Here is a 16,492-nt window from a genome sequence, read left to right on the forward strand (position 1 = left end):
AGCACCTACCTCCTCTCTATATGTGCATACATATAGATAATTCTGCTGGTTATTAGGAGGACATACGGCCTAAACAGGGCTAAAACAGAGGGGATGCTGGCTCCTTCACTTAACTATATAATAACCAGAGATAGTAGGAACTCGGTGCTGTCTCTCTAGGTGCGGCGTTGTCCTCCGAAACACGGGATGGCTGAAATTTGGGAGATGGCAACGCAGATTTTGGAGCTGTATCATTGCAATAAGCATGGGCTCATTACCAGGTAATGTGGATATTTTTGCTTGGGTCATACAGGCTCTGCTGCTACGTGAAAGCACAGCCCGATGCTGAAGAACGGCTGCGGTTTATTTTCTGTATTTTGGTGATTTCCATCCACCGACGGGGCTAGAAAATGATGCTGCTGCTGCCAGGCAGAAGCTGCCTATATTTAGCCCCCTGGGAGGGCAAGGGAAAGGGTTAACGCGTGGTTGTGGGACGTGTCGCTACGTTAATGGGCGCAGCCACGCATGCCACCCTATTTATAACCAGGTGTGACATTCATTTTAGATGACTTCCCTTGGCGCCCGGACAGCCGGGTCCTGGGTTTCGGCTCATTAAGGCGACAGCCTGCCCCGGCTTTTTCCCCCACCTTTTCTTTTTCTTTTTTTTTTTTTTTTTTGTCATTTCATTGCTATTGCTGGGTTTGAGTTGAATAATTGGAATTTCAAACGATGCCAAAGGCTTTGGGATATTAACGGGTAGGAAAAAGTCCCTACTTAATCACAGCAGCACAACCATCACAATTTAACTTTTAAAAAAGAATAGCGGGATAAGAAAATAAACCTTACAGGAGCTTCTCTGTCACTGTATCCATGATGGTACCCCAGAAACAACGGGGACCAGCGGGCAGAGAGATGCATTTCTGTGGTCCCATCAGGGGGAAATTATTAGGGGTGAACCCATGGCTGGACCCCCCCACCCCGTGCTGCAAATAGTGCTGCTCCTCAATCAAGGATAATTAGGTTTTTATCAGCGTATTTCCTCTTATAAGGCACTTCTAGAGGATGCCACAGGCTGCTCCCCCATGCATAAGCATCACCAGGTACGTGTTGAACAGGTTTGCTCCTTCGCTCCCAAACCTCTTCCCTCCAAGGCGTGGGCTTGCCTGATCTCCAACCCGAGTTATTCCTGGATGTTTGCTCCTCCTTGCCCTTGTGCTAACACCGTGCTTTAGTTTAAACAGCTTTTCTCTCTCCTTGGTTTGTTTCTCCCCTCCCATGTGTTGGTAGACAGGAGTTGTATCCTCTTTCAGCCTCATTTTGCTAAATTTGACAAGCCGAGCTCTGTAGGATCAGCTCATAAAATACCCTCCTGCTACTGCTGGAGACTGCATAAATCTGAAATTATTGTCCCCGGACAGAAATGACCACAGTGTCCCACCAAGGTCACACCAGCACCTGGTGCTCCAGCCACGAATCCTTCCTTACTCCTGCCGGAAACATCCTCCCTGACATGTCCTAGGACCGTAACGTCCCTTTTCTGCCCTTACCCTCTGCTCAGCTCATCCATCCCCATCTTACCACCCCTCTGCTCCTCTAGATCTCTCTTTCTCCATATGGATAGCTGTTAAATTCGTCCTCGGTCGCCCAACCAAGCGGTTTGGTTCCCAGAGCTCCTGGGCGATGGCATTTCCGAGGGGCTGTTGCAATCCAGAGCATCTCAGAAAACAGATTCCTCTCTCAAACCTCCCGCTTCAGCCTCCTCTCCCGCCGACCAGGATGCTTCAACCCCCCCAGGTCTGAAGAGGACGCAAACACCAAACCCTCCCGGTGCCAGGAGAAAATCAGGGGGTTGCCAAAGAGAGAAGTCAGCAGGATTGAGCTAAACCAAATTAATCGAGTCCCGGAGATCACAACAGGCAGGAGGATGGAGAAGAGACGGCTCCTGCACACCGGTGCTACACTAAGGAGTAGGGAGTGAGTCCCCGAGGGTGGGAGCAAAGAGATTTTTCCCTCTGGAAGTGCCGAGGTCAGGGAGGGGAGAGGAAGGCTGTGCAGGGAAGGTGTCCTTTGCTTTCGGTGCTAATGGATGCACGCTGCCAGGAGCAGGCAAGCGGGCTCGGAGCAGCGCGGGATCTGCTCCAAGAGCCACGGAAGCGAAGGAAAACATATCCCACAGGCTGCAGAAAGAGGGTAAACCAGCTTCCAGCCAGGAATTGCATGTTCTGGTTGCTTGAATGGGGTCAGCGAGCCAGGAGGGGAAAGATTCCAGGATTAAAGTGAGGGGCCAGACCCCCCGTGACGGATGGGAGACGTAGCTGGGTGTCTTCTGGGAGGATGGGACACTACGATTTCTGTTTCGACAGACAAGGAGGGCGTTCGGGGGACGGCACAAGCCTCCAGCCGCATCCATCGTGCCGCAGACGGGACCCCCTTCCTTGTTGGCAGCGAGCCCCGAGAGCGATGCGGGACCGCTCTGCTAAGCGTCCCCCCCAGCTCCGGCAGCTCGCATCCCATTCCGAAGGTGAAGGTGGAGGCTACGAGTCACCCTTTGTAAAGCTTTCTCCTCCTTTTCCCACCGGTGTTTGATACCCCTCAAATTCCGGCCGGTTCGACCAAGGAACTCCCTAGGTCCCTACAAATGAGCGCAGGCTCACTCTCAATAGATGCACACCCAATTACTCAGGATTTACGTCAGCGTTGCTCCATCTACATCCATGAATCGAGACCGCGATGTTGTAAACTGCGTGTAAGAGCAAATCCCCCTTACCGGGAGTCGGTATTTCAGCAATTCATGGCGACGCCTCTCGCTGAGAAACTCCAACTCCGGAGCAAAAGCAAACAGCAATAAAGGATGACCTGGTAGCTTAGGAGACCCAAGCAGGCGTAAATCAGTACGTTTCCCTCCCAGATTTACTCCAGCAAACGACACGGCTCTGGGAATCGCTGGAGAACCTCTTCAAGTTATCGAGGGCTAATAAATTGTTATTAATAAAACAGCCTCTTCTGCTGGAGAGGGAAGAAATTCATATCTGAGCCAGGCTGGGGACGCTCACGTGCTCCTCTGCGTGATGTGCGGAGCGCTCCGCGTCCCAAACCTACCGGCTTCCCCCACCCGAACGCCCCGCCGTTAATTGGAAACCTGTAACGAGCCACGCGGAGATGGCAGCCGGGAGCTGGGTGTGCCATGGCGGGAGGTTGTAAGGAAAAAGGAAAAAGAGGAAGAAATTAAATAAAGGGCTTTTTGAATTTATTATTATTTTTTTTCTTTTAGCCAAAGACACGGCGGTTTTTCTGGGGGGAAACCAGCGCCCGTGCACGAGCCAGCTCCGTGCCTTGCAACCGCCGCCGATTTGGAGGCAAATCCAACCTCCCTACGCTGATTTGCACCGGCCAAGCATCCCGTGCTCACCTCTGCTCCAGGGGAAGCCTGTGAATTTGGGTAGTTTGGACCCTATTTCTCTCCCGTGCAGAGCCCGTGACTTGCTCAGAGCAAGTCTCGAGCAGGGTCTGGCCGTCGGTTAACTAAAATCACTCGATCTACAAAAGTATCGCTCCACATTTTTCAGAGCAGCGGTTTGAAGGGATGGCAGCCTGAGGGTTTTTTTTGGGTTTTTTTTTTTTTTTTTTTATTAAGTCTCTGTGATTCAGGAGTTACCCCGGATAGCCAGGAGCTGATTTTTTTTTTTTTTCCCTTGCCTAGCAAATTATGTCTTATAAAAGCGGGAGCAAGCCGTGCAACCTGCTGAAATCGGTGTTATTTTGCTCCCGCTTTGCACAGGAGCAAATCGCAAGGGAAGGCTGTCGCGCGTCGCGATACGGCTCCCCGCGAATACAAAGCCAAGGTAAAGAGGAAACGAAAGGAAAATTAAGCAGCGGAGAGTCCGACCCCGGAGATCGCTGACGCTCTGCTTCTCGGTTTTCCAAGGAATCGTCTAAAAACGGTCCCAGGGTTTTTACTACAGCGCGGGGAGTTTGGCCTCGGGGTGGGTTCGTTGGTGGGGTTTTGGGGTTTGTGGGGTTTTTTTGGTTTTTTTTTTCTTTTTTTTTGCTGACAGAGCGGTGTGGTGTTTTCCAGGGCCCACTTTTAAAATTTTTTTACCGCTAAAATTTTTTTACTGGTCCAAAACCATTTTTGGACGGCGGCCTTTCAAATCTGTTTCCCGTTACAATTTACCGAGCGCTCGTCGCAGGGGAAAAAATAACCCCAAAAAAACCCCCAAAACCCAAACCCAAACCCCAACCCACCACCACCGAACCTCCGTTAAATCACGTTAAATTAAGCTGCGCTTACCCCGACTTAGCGCAGATTTGGACTAAATTCTAGGGGTGGGTTAATTCGAGCCTCGTTAATGCTGAATTCGATGGGGACGGGATGCAAACCGGAGGGAGGTTTGCACGGTTCTGACCCCCCGGGGGGGGTTGCCATGCAGACTGTGCACGGTCCCGGTCCCCGGGGGGATGCACGCATCGGAATGTCCCGGTCCCCGGGGACACACACACACACACACGCCCCGGGATGGGGGGGGGGGGGGACGGGGGGGACGGACCGTCCCGGCGCTGCCCGCCGCTGGATCCCCCGTCCCGGCCGGTCCCGCCGCGGCGCAATGCGCATGCGTCCTCCCCGCCGCCGCGGCCCCGCCCCCCCCACACCGCCCCGCCGCCGCCGCCGCCGCGGTGCACTCTGGGACACAAACAAAGTGCCCGGCCGGGCGGCGCGGCGCGCGGGAGCTCGGACCGCCGGGGACCCCCCCTCCCCGCCCCCCTCCCCCCGCCCCGCCCCTCGAGTCGGCCAGCGCGCGCCGCCGCGTGCGCGTCCCCGTTTCCCCCCCCCCCCCCCCCCGCACACCTCTCGCGGGGGGGCTCGCGCGCGGCTCCCCCCTCCCTCCGCCTGAGGGGGAGGCGGCGGCGGCCTCCTCTTCCTCCTCCTCTTCCTCCGCCGCCGCCTCCCGGCCCGCCGTCATGGCCCAGGCAGGGCCCCGGCGCGGCCCCAGATAGGGGGCTCGGCCTCCCCTCTCACGCCGGGCCCAGCCGGCCCCACCGACCGCAGGTAACCGGGGAGCGCGGCCGGGCCTGAGGCGGCGGGAGGGGTGTTTGGAGGCGGGCGGGCGGGCAGGGCGGACCGTTGGTTCCCCTCAGGGGAGGGGGGACGGCGCCTCTGTGCCCACCCGGAGGAGGGCTTTGACTGCTGCACCCCGCGGGTCCGGCCCCCCTCTTCCCCCCCCCTTCCCCCCCCCCCCTGCTGCGTGCACGCGTGTTTCCCGTGGGGTGTCTGTGTGTGTGTGTGTGTGTGTGTGTGTGTGTCGTGCCCGCCGTCCCCGGGGCTGCCCAGCTGCGGCTCGGCCCCCCCCCCCCCCGGGGGGATGGTATTGCGCGGTGCACTTCCTCTGCCGCGCGCGCACGTGTGTCCCCCTCCCACGAGGGGCCGTGTCACCCCCGCGCCTCCCCGGCGGGTTCCCGTTTAACCCGTTCGTTGTGCGAGGTGTTTACGGGCATCCCGAGGGAGCCGCGTTGCCTGTTGAAGCCCGTGGGGTGCACTCGGCTGCCTGGGCACACGCAAACGTGTAGTTTCGCGGGGCGGGGGGGGAGTCGTGTTGTCACCCGCATCTCAGCGGGATACCTGCCGCCTCCCTTTTCCGCGCAGGCTTATGAGAGGAAAAGAGGGATTCCCGCTAGCTCTTAGGCAAAGCTTGCTGTCCCTTTGTTGTTGTTGTTGTTGTTTTCCCTACAGCACCCCTTTCTGCACATCCTTTAGTGCCCATCTGCCAGGGTCTGCTGTGCTGCCTCTGCTTGACCCGTGTCCACGCGTGGTGAGGATATCGTAGTGCTTATCTGCCGTTTCTCTGCTCCCGTCTGATGCGTTGGGGGTTATTTCCCTACATGCAAACCTAAACAGTGGCAGATGCTGGAGAGGGGGGCAGGTATAGTTTACTTCTTGCTTGCCAAGAGCCTTTTCTACACAGAGGACAAGGGTACTACTGCCTTCCAAAATCTGCTGTACTTCTTCCCATGCACAGGGATGCTGGGGAGTGCCTCCATGCTTGACCACCACAGCCTCCGTACACCCCAGGAGGCTTCTTCCCGTCTACGAAAAGCTTGCAAGGTTTTTTCCACCCAAATAGAGGTGCGGATATCTTCCACCAAAACCTAAGGGACGACTCCTCTGGCCCATCTCCTGTTTGTGCTGTGGAGTTTGTTCTGCCCACTGAAGAGGGAGGGTCTGTCTCCTACCTGTTTATATGCGCACACCGGGGTTATCCCACTGACGGCCTACCAGAAGTCGGTGCGTGCCACGTTGTGCGTGTTTGCACGCACGAGGAAAGGCGCAGGCAGCATTTCAGTGGTAGCGTTGGGGAGGCAGGCAGGCATTTCTCCTACACACTTCCAGGGGGGAAGGTTTCCACCGTTTGTCCTTTCATGTCTTGCATGTTCCCACAGACGCCCAGCGGCAGCTGTTTCGGTGCCTGCCCCTAGACCATAGTACATCCTTGCTACACGTGCCAGAGAGGTCACCTGTTCTTACCCATTTCTTATCTCTTCTTGGCTGTGCTTCATAGCTGCGTGTTACATCTTTCATGACTGAGACTTTCAACCCTTTTTCTTCATGTGCCCTGCTGATACTGCAGTGCCAGGTTAAGCCTGTCTTGTTTTTTGCTTCGACTTTTGGTTTTTCTTCTCTGAGCAGTCCCCCAGAGTAAAAAGAAGTCATCTGCGTACTTCCTAGGTAGCTACAGATCCCAAGTTGGATAATTTGTATTTGGATCTATTTGTCATAGATCCGTAACTGGATAATTTGGATGAGGATCTATTCTAGAAGTCTCCTGCTTTCATAATACTCCTCATGTGAGGTCTTTGGTTTGCCATACCCACGTGGAGAATTCTCAGGTTTCCCAGTTACGTGTTGGCCCCTGCTTTCTCTCCGCGCTTCTGCCTGACACGAGGCTTTTCCTTTTCCCCTTTTATAATTTTTATTTTGTTTGTCCTTGGGATGCCCAGTACGCTTAGCTTTTACTTCGGTAGAGGTCACCCAGTTCACCTGCTGAGTTGATCCCCGGCTTCTAGCTGCATGTTTTTGTGGGTGAGGTGACGTGTCGTTTATCGTGTGCGGGGCACCCCTGCAGCACCGCTCTGCGGTCCCTGCAAGGTGACACTGAGTCGGCACGGCTTTAGTGCAGGCAGCTCACAGACTAGCGTCCAGGAGTCTTTTAGGGTATTTTGAGCGCGATCTGCTTTTCTCCTGCCATCGAGGTCTCTTAGTGCAGCTTAACATCTACACGTAACGCAGATCCGAGGTGTGATGCACCTGGAGACCTTGCCTGGGTTTAAGTGCATCTATTTAAGGAGATAGAGTTGAACAAGTGTTAACCTGCTAGCTTAGACACAGCCCTACCAGCATAAATGCCTCCATTGATGTAAAACTGTTTATACCAGAAACCAGTTACAATGCTGTAAGTGTCTCTCCCTAGGGACTACTTCTATTTAAACAGCTGTTTTTAATCCAAAACTTTAATTGGTGTGAACACTCCAAGCAGCCCTTTTCCAGGGGAAGGGAATTTCCAGCCCTGCTTTAGTCTCCCCAGGTGGATGTTGCACGGCCGCTGACTTGTCAGGAGGGAGGATCGTGCTCGCTTTCCCGAACGGAAGGTTTTGCACTGGTTTTGTTTACAGGGTGAGAGAATTCCTCTTTCTGTGACTGTGAGGTTTGGGGGGGGGGTGTGGGGTGTCCTTATGTGTTTCTTCTGTCATACGTAAGAGTAGTAGTCAGCAAGTGAAACTGAATCCTTGCCATGTTTGTTGCAACAGGAGGTTAATCATAAACTCTGGCAACTTTTAGAAGGGGTGGTTTCGTTCTGTGTTGGCTGTAGCAAATGTGTGTTGTTAGGAGGGTCTGGTCAGCTGTTTGCTAAGAGGATCAAAAGTAAATACAGCTTCCCCCTGTGTGAAGTTGAACAAGCGTCCGAACGTTATTTTTGGTTGTATCCCGTGACTTGCTTGAAGGAGGCTTTTTATTTTTATGTCCTTCCTGTGAATGGATGTGTGATGCCCATGCTATGAGGTGACTGGTGTTTGTGTGACTTGTTGGGTACTTTGCGCTTAATTGGTTGCTTCGCATCTGGCATTTCGTTGGTGTTGTCTGTTACATCTGGTAAACTTCTTTTTTCAATGGGCTTTGAGAACGTAATGTTTGAGTATATTTCTATGAGAAGATCTGGCGATGCGTGTAACTTCATTCCTTTTAGGCGTTGTAATCCACTAGCTTAAACAAGAAGAAAGTCAAACTGTGACAAAGCAGTGATGCTGTTGCTGGCACGTGAGGAGGAAGGAGATGTCCCTTGACGTAGAAGGGATTGTCTGTTGACATTCTTCTATATCGCCCGGTTGTAAGTAGGTTGTCCCTGCTCAAATTATGCAACTGTGCAGACAGCCAGACTTCAGGAGTTCCAAATACTTCAACATGTCAAGTGCTGACTTCTAAATTAAATGCTACGGTTGCAGAGCGCGTTCACGGTCTGTCGCTTGGAATATGACATCAGTCTTGGAATTGCGTGTGGCTGAAAAGGGGCGGCAAGTTGATGGCTTGTTTCTTTGAAAAAGCGTTGTGTAAGATTGGAGGAACAAAACCAGGTGCGAGATGTGCCTCTACCTGCAATAGGATTTCGGTATGGAAGTAGGTGGTTATCATTTCAGCAGTTGTAAGCAGAAAAAAAATATATTGAAAACATCGGTTTATGAAAGAAGTTGAAACGCTTCGCTCTTTGTGGCTGCTGCTGTTGCCTCGAAAGACGCGGTTTACAGCATATAGATCTAATTAAATAGTTGTGTACTTATTGCTAAGTAAACATAGGAGTCCATTACTCTTAACTTGCCTTGGAGATCAAATTGATTCTTCTAATGGTTTCACTGGATGAAAACAAATGTCTCGTGCTGCTTTGTACAAGGTGCCTAAATGAAATGGTGGTGGTAGGGAATGAACTGCAAACCCGATGAAATGGCATTCGTGCCTACGGATGGGAAGAGAGGAACTGTAAATGCTCGGCATTTCATTTAATTCTTGCATTCCGTCTGATCATGTTAAGGAATTGACTTAAACTGTGCGTTTTTTGTAGATAGCGTGTTTTTAATATATTCCAATTTAGAGCTGGGGAAATAATTATTTCACACAAACAGGTTTATCGGAGGAAGTGAATGATGGGATAATAAGGACTGCAGAATGTGTGTTGGGCTCAGCATGTGGTCTGTGACAGTGGCCAGAAGTAAATCATTAGGGGGAAGGTGTAAGAACACATATAGCGCAGTAATCGTCCCTCGGCACATCTACCAGCACTGAAGGATTTGGAAATGGCCCGAGCTAGAGGCTGTGTGCTGACAGTCATATTTAATAGTGCCTGTTGGACCTGTTTGTGGATTTACCTAGACCTTTTGAACAGTTTAGACCTGTAGCTTCTACCGTATACTGTGCAATGAATCCCACAAGTTGTGCAAAAATAATTCCTGGGTTTTGGTGTTTGGGTTGGTTTTTTTTTGTTTTAAACCTGATGAATGGTAATCTCATTGAGTGCCTCCTAGTTGTTTTTTTTAGTATGAAAAAAAATAATCTTTTTCCAGTCACCATCTGATTTTGAGTTTTATAGATCTCTGTTCTTCGCTTTCTGTCTTTGGGCCTTTTTTTTCTTTTCCAAGCGGTATTGTCCCAGTCTATTTAGTACATATCTGTCTGCGGAGACTGTTCTACATCACTTTTTTTTTCCTTTGAGCTCTGCTACATTGTTTTGAGGTGATTTGACCACAACATTTGTTTGCTTGCTTTACCCAAGAAGGCTGAATAAAGGCAGTTTTTTCAGAGCATTATGAGATGTTTTCTAGTAAAGGGACACTTTGTAGCTCATCTGTGATAGCATTGTAAACATTTACTGTGTGTAATGTTTTATATTCAAAAGTACAAATGAGCATAGTAATTGTAGTAAGAGCTATTTTAGTGGAAATACAGTTACAGATACTGAAGAAGATCTTAGTTTATAAATCTAGCTACAGATGGTAGTTGCATTTTTGATTTGAATATTACCAAGCGTGCTTTTTGGAAAAAACTGCGGTTATGGTGGGTGCTTGCCATGGCTAAGTCTTTTCCTAAGTTTTGAGAGCCTGAAGATGCCACGTCCTATGGAAACCCAAGAGCCCTAGAAATCACCGGTGGGTTTGGGAATAACTAGTGTGTTAAGTGGCAAGTTGGTCCCATGTTAGGGGCAGATTATTTACCTAGCGTTGGAGCTCTGCAGGTCTGACCATTCCTGCAGTTTTCTTTCAGCGTCTTGTTTTTGTTTAAGTGGATAGATGCCCCTGTTAAGAAAGACCTATTCTGAGGAGTTTCTCTGAAATGTTAGTAAAGATGCTAAAGGCTTAAAAAACACCCCCACAAAACTCTCCTTATCCCCAGCCTGAACCATGGATATGGTTCTGCCAGTCCAGGTTTAGCCATACAAGGAAAGAAAGTTAGAAAGCCTGTATAGTTGCTGCTCACCTGATAATGTGATTTGTGGATAAATATAAGGATTTTTAGTTTTCGGGGCTAAGAAGAACTCCTTTTAGGCATTTAAGTTTATCTGCATAAATGAGTCATTAGGAAAATAAAGGGTACACATAGTGCTAAAAGGGTGATGACACAACCACATTCCTGCCTTGCTTAAACTTGTTCAGGATTCTTTCTAGCCGCTTCCGTTCGAAAGGTGGCTGCTTGTTTATATGTCTGTGACACCTTGACTAGCTGGCCGTGGTCCATGCTGTCTGGATTAGCGATGCCTTTTCGCCTCTTCACATTGTACACGATGTGTGACTTTGCCTTGATCTCTCCCCTTTGCTCTTTACGCAGGTTTTTCCGTGGTGCTGCTTGTCAGCGCAGGCTTCCAGTACTTCGGGTGTTCGGGGAGATCTAAGATTTGCATTGGACTTCAGAAAAAATCATTTATTGTAGTTTAACGTGGATTTCATTAAGGTGTAACGCTTCCTTGCTAATCTGGAACAAAAGTGAGAGAAGGAAAGCTGTCATTTTTTTGTAATAAACCTGAATACATCAAACAGCAAATCGGTTGACAGGTAAGCTTTGTGCTGAACTAGTAAAAACTAGCACTTAGCCAAATTTGGCTGTCACAAACCTGATGATTGTGATATGCAGTTACAGTCATTTGTTTCTGTAAAATGAGGAGACAGGTTTGTCACTTCCAAGTGACAAAAATTAAAGCCTCGCGCACAATAAGGTAGGAGGCACAGCCTGGGGGTGATAGCGGAGAGGAGGGATTCTTCAGCTACCAAAGTTTGGTGGTTGTGGGCAGCTCCTGGGGCGTAATGCACCCAGTTAGGCCCTGGTTTTGTCTTGGAGGAAGTGAAGAAATAATTTCTTTTCCAAGCGCGGTTTTCACTGTGCCATCAGTTGAAATGATCTCTGGAATTGACCCTTTTCTGTCTGAAGACGAGGCACGTGCCATTTACTCTCTTCTTTCTCTGTAGTAGGACTTGGCACTATTCTGTAAATGGCATACATGTGTGTGAGGAAGCGCAGATAATTTTTTTGTTTTATTTTGTTTTTCCTTTTGACTCTTTCATGAATCTAATGCAGTAGTGCTACCAAGAAAATCTATGACTGTTCTAGAATTATTTTGGTATGCAGATACAAAAACCCATGCCATTTTTCTTGATATTTCTTTCACATGGTGCGGCCAAAGAGGGCTTGGAGATTTTTTGCTTTTGTTACTAATTTGGGAGGTTGGCTTGAGTAGTCTGTTTGATGTATATTTTTCGTAAGTTTATGTTGATATGCTTGCAGAGCTTCTGAAAGTGAAGACTGAAATGTTATGGGTAGCCATGGTAAAACAAGAAAAAAATAGCTTTCTGGAATTAGTTTAAACTAAAAGGTTGCTGCCACGTGACAAATAAAAGTACTCTATGGTTGGGGGTTTTTTTTGGCAATTTACAGTACTTAGAAGAATCAAATGTTCAACTTGTTAGGGTTTTTTTTTTGTGTGTGTGTGTATGTGTCGTTCATTTGCTGTTAAAGACTGAAGAGTATAAAACCAGGCCTTGCTTTTTATTATGCAGAGTGGGAAATGGTCACATAACGGCTTGTGTATGCTGAGAAATTTGGGAGAAATTTAACCTGAATTTGCAGAGAGCGGAAGTGTAAAGAAGGTATTTAGATCACATAAAAATTATGCATGAGCACCATCGTGGAAAGAGTGGTTAAATTTGAATATGTGCCTTCAGGGACATAACACATCAGTCCATCCAGTATAATCTGATTATGTTCTGTGGGACTTGCCTATGTGAGGATATGGAGAGAACTATGAGTTCACTTGTTGCTTTTATTCTAGTAAACAAACAAAACAAAAAAACCAACCCAAACCCAAAATGGAGATTTGCTTGTATGATGATGGCACAAGCATCTCTAGTGTGCGCTTTCAGGGCAAACCACTGTTAGATTAGCGATCTGATAGTTTGATCATGTGCTTTTTTAGAGAACTGGTGAAAACCAGAAATTGCAGGGCAGTGAATCTGTTGTGAAATACCTCAATACATTCCATGTAGTGAAGTTCGCACATTAATTTTTATTATGAGAATAAACGTAATTCAGTACATAACAAGACCTTTTAGCAGTTACTGCTCGTATTGTTAAATGAGCCTCAGGTTTAAGTACTGTCAGAAAATTTGCTTTTATGTGTTACATGGAACACTAATGTGAGATTCCTACGACGAAAAGTTCAAAGTGCTGGGGGCTAGGCAAAGTGGCATTTATCTAGTTTGCTTATTCAACCCCGAGAAAGCTATATTAGGCACATAAACTTTATACTTTGCACTGCAGCTTCAAAAAGGCAACAAGTTAAATCTGGGTCCTTTGAAGTAGTGAATGGCAACATTCTGTTCTCTGAAGGAGCTGACTTCAAATGATCACACCAGAGTTGAAAAATTCTGTCATGGCTAGGGAAAACAAGACTTTGAGGGGGGAGGAAGGCTGTGAAGATGTGTGGGGTTTCTTGCACGTCATTAGGAATAAAGAGAAGCCAGAGTATTGTACCTGATTGCATTCCTGAAGCTCTTTGCACGTTCTGCACCAGAATGGTGCAAAGTTACTGTTTTATATTCTCCCCAGATAAATCTTCTTTAAGAGTTCAGCTGGTTCATCAAACATGGAATTTGTTGGAGCCAGCAGATTTCAGTTTATATAGAGAGGTACGGAGTCTTTTAAGAAAATTACGTCTATCTTCTGTATGTATCTGTGAAGGGTTTGTCTCCTAGCTGTTGCGTAAAAACAGGGGCATTGGATCAACAGTTTACATACAACATGCACTACTGTACTGCCCTGATTACTGTAATCTCTTCTTTTAATTAGATCCTGAGATTAAGAGCTGCCTTGCTGATCAGTGCACTTAAAGTATGCCCTATCAGTTCTAGCTAGTACATGTTTCTAGCCGAAACGTCGTCTGGTTAAGTCAGATGCCCTGAAAAGTTCTAAGTAGGGTTTACTTTACAGATACGGTAAGGGGGAGCCACGCAGAGAAGAAAAACACTCTTGAGAACCTTTCAGGAGGTTAAAATAGCTATTGGCAGATACCTGACAGAAAAATGAGGTATTAAAATAGTCTGGTTGTTCTGTGGGCCTTTCAGTTAGCTGTTCAATTTAATTTAATAGTATGGAGATCTTTTCCAAAGTCACTTTTAACTAATTGTCTTCCAGATTATAGCTGAAGTCCATTACTAGCTCCCTAGTATATAATGTTGAGGTTTTAGTTTCACTCTGTTGGATTTCCCGTGAGTTTTATTCTGTTCCTAGAACTCCAGTTCTCAGTCATTTGTTTTTGTGTGTTGTGCTAATGATACATCTTAACCTTTTCATCAGCGTTTTTTGAGCCGGTGTCTCTACAGAAACACTCAGAGATCATTGCTAAAACGAGTCCTTATGGCACTTCACAGGTAAATTCTTTAGCCTGTTATTTCAAGTACATGGATTACTTCTTTTCAGCTGGCTCCTTGGCTGCAGTTTGTCTATTCATCTCCTTGTTTTCACTAATAACTCTATATGTCATGTTATTCAAACATTTTAATGAAGTTCTCATCATATGTGGCATTTCCTTTTTTCTGAAAAATACAGTATCAAGGCAGTTTGACATACTTTAGCTTCAGTAAACACAGGTGGTGTCCCATTTTCTGTTTGTTTTCTTATTCTTCCTTCTTCTTTTCTTCAGATTATTTTCATTTAGCCAGATTTCTGCAGTTGTATACAAACACCTATAATCGTGTATCTTTTGAGAGATGAAAACATCTCTATATTTTTAAATAATGGAGCTTCTGCACTAAATATTTGAAAGAGAAAATTAACACAGTGTTAATGTTTAGTGTAGTGTGAAGGAACCAAGCTTTCTGGCAGGTGTGTACCACAAAATGAGACAATCTTTGAACAGCCCTGCCTCTTCTCCCAGTATACTAGCCCCTTTTCCTTGCAAATTAAAATATCAGTTTGCATGTTTGTAATCACAGCAGTGTCTAATGGAAACATTTCTAGATTGACTTCTGAGGAAAGGAGTGGTAACATGTTTTACATACCTACAACGTGATCTTTAATCTTCAAGTTTTATCTAGACTAGGAGTTGTAGCTATGCTTTAATCTTCTTGCTGTATTAATCCAGCACACTCAGTGCCTACACACAGAGCTCTCGATCGTCTGTCAGTGGTTCCCAAGCTTTTTTGGTTACAAGCTGTTGTCAGCTCTCAGCTTCTCCCATCCGTCAGAAGGGTCTGCTGTTGGCCATGGCCATTTACAATGCTCTGCAGACTAATTTTTGTTGCCCAGAAGCCAATGGGACAGTTTATCAGGTTAAATTTCACCAGGTATGACTTGAGTTTCAGCTTTGTGACACTTCCACAGTTAATGATTTCCCAATTTATCTATGAATTGGTTATCTGCTTGTGACAGCCGTGAGTTTTTCAGCTGCAGAGACCAAAACTCTCATCTGCCTGAGACATATAAGTGGTATGTGGTTCCTGCAATACAAATGAAAAAGAAAGGTTTACAGTAGGATTAAAATCTCTTGTCAGTTTGAGATTGGTCAGAAGAAACTCTTGCAGGGTGCTTCCTGTAGGCCGTATATACGGGTCGATAAGGGACAAGAATAAATCTAGAATTGTCACTTTCACGAGGAAATGACAAGCCAGAGCTGCATGAGAGTCTGCTGCAAGTATGTGGCTGCTGGGAAACTTAATGAATGTGGCCTTGGCATCTGTAATCTATTATGGTCAGGCAGATGACTTCTTAATTCTGCCAGATGCAGGGGTTGGAAGAGCTTCTTTCTGAGTTCCAGGACATGCTTGGGGCTTTCAAACAGATACAGTCTGTAAAGGACACGCTGGAAGATGTATCGGGCCAAACTGGTAAGTTCCGTGTCTTGTTCTGTTCCATCACTGGGAAGTTTTCGAAGGTGTGTGAAGGCACCGTTGTCGATGGATCCAGCTTGGTTTGGGTGCATCCAATTCCATCCTTTGCTGTGTGCTGAGCTCTCATGTAGGCTTCTCTTTAGGCTGTAATACTTCTTCCTGTCAGCCTGCACCCTGGCTCTCTTTATCTAATATCTCCTGCCATGCTGTCAGAACATGACTGCTGAAATTTTACATCAGACTTCTTCATTTCCATGCAAATGACTAATGAGGATAACAAAACAAAAATCCCTAAGACACGTTCTGCTTCACATTATGTGTAGAAACAGCAAGTCCTGAAAAACAGTGATGGTTTAACTAGTGTTTGACAGCTTTTTTTTTGTTATGACCTCATGGTGCAAGAACAACAGCTCTGTGATATGTTTTATGTTGGTTTTAATATTTTTAAATAAAAGCAGTAGATATGTTCCCCTCTTTTTCATTACAACAAGTGTTGCTTTTTTTCATGTATCCAGCAAACATCCTGCTTTTATATGCTGAGGCAATCTTGTAGCGTGAGGAAGACTTTGGTCTTCTCACTCTGGAATCTGTACACTTTTTACTTGGAGCTTTATGGTTTAGAGCCAGTGCAACTGAGACATTTGGGGCTAAGCAAATATTTCTGATTTATTCTTGGTCTTCATTGCTTTAACAGCAGGTATTGTGCTGTTTGTAATATTTATGGGGTTAAAAAAAAAAAAAAAAATCTGCAAAACCGAGGAGGAAATAGAAGAGGATGCTAAAGTACTGCCTGTCTTCTGGTGAACGAAGTTGATGTCAGGTAACAGGAATGCGCAGAAGTGGATTCTAAGAACAGCGCCTTTCCCCGTCCTGCCTCGCAGCAGAGATTTGGCAATACGCAGTTACCAGGGTCTCTAACAAGATACTCTGGCTTCTTTCACCGGCCCCTTCAGTTCTGTTAAGATGAGCTCTGAGTCAAGACGGCCGTGCCAAGTGGACGTGTTTCTCACCCTGCGTGCCAGGAGGGCAGTGGCAGTTGAAGGATGGGCTACTGGAGTTTCGAAAGAGCACTGGCCAGGAGCACACTCTGTTCGGTCAAAAC

At 47.2% G+C, this 16,492-nt stretch overlaps 1 protein-coding gene and 1 long non-coding RNA gene across 7 annotated transcripts in view; both read left to right on the top strand.

Moving 5' to 3' along the window:
• Nucleotides 1-687: 687 nt before the first annotated feature.
• LOC142604904 (uncharacterized) lies at nt 688-1,886 on the top strand. Its single transcript, XR_012838752.1, has 3 exons — nt 688-735; nt 1,029-1,079; nt 1,774-1,886. It is a non-coding gene; the product is annotated as an uncharacterized LOC142604904 (long non-coding RNA).
• Nucleotides 1,887-4,644: 2,758 nt separating this feature from the next.
• ZBTB44 (zinc finger and BTB domain containing 44) overlaps nt 4,645-16,492 on the top strand; it is a 41,559-nt gene continuing 29,711 nt past the window's right edge. For 4 of the 6 annotated variants that reach the window (XM_075774315.1, XM_075774314.1, XM_075774317.1 and 1 more), the window contains exon 1: nt 4,894-5,026. The gene's annotated coding sequence lies outside the window, so the exon portion shown is untranslated. Of the gene's footprint in view, nt 5,027-10,840; nt 11,065-16,492 lie in introns of all 6 variants that reach the window. The other 2 variants (XM_075774312.1, XM_075774313.1) reach the window with 2 other exon arrangements.

This window comes from Balearica regulorum, chromosome 23 (genome assembly GCF_011004875.1).
Source record: "Balearica regulorum gibbericeps isolate bBalReg1 chromosome 23, bBalReg1.pri, whole genome shotgun sequence".
NCBI lineage: Eukaryota > Metazoa > Chordata > Aves > Gruiformes > Gruidae > Balearica > Balearica regulorum.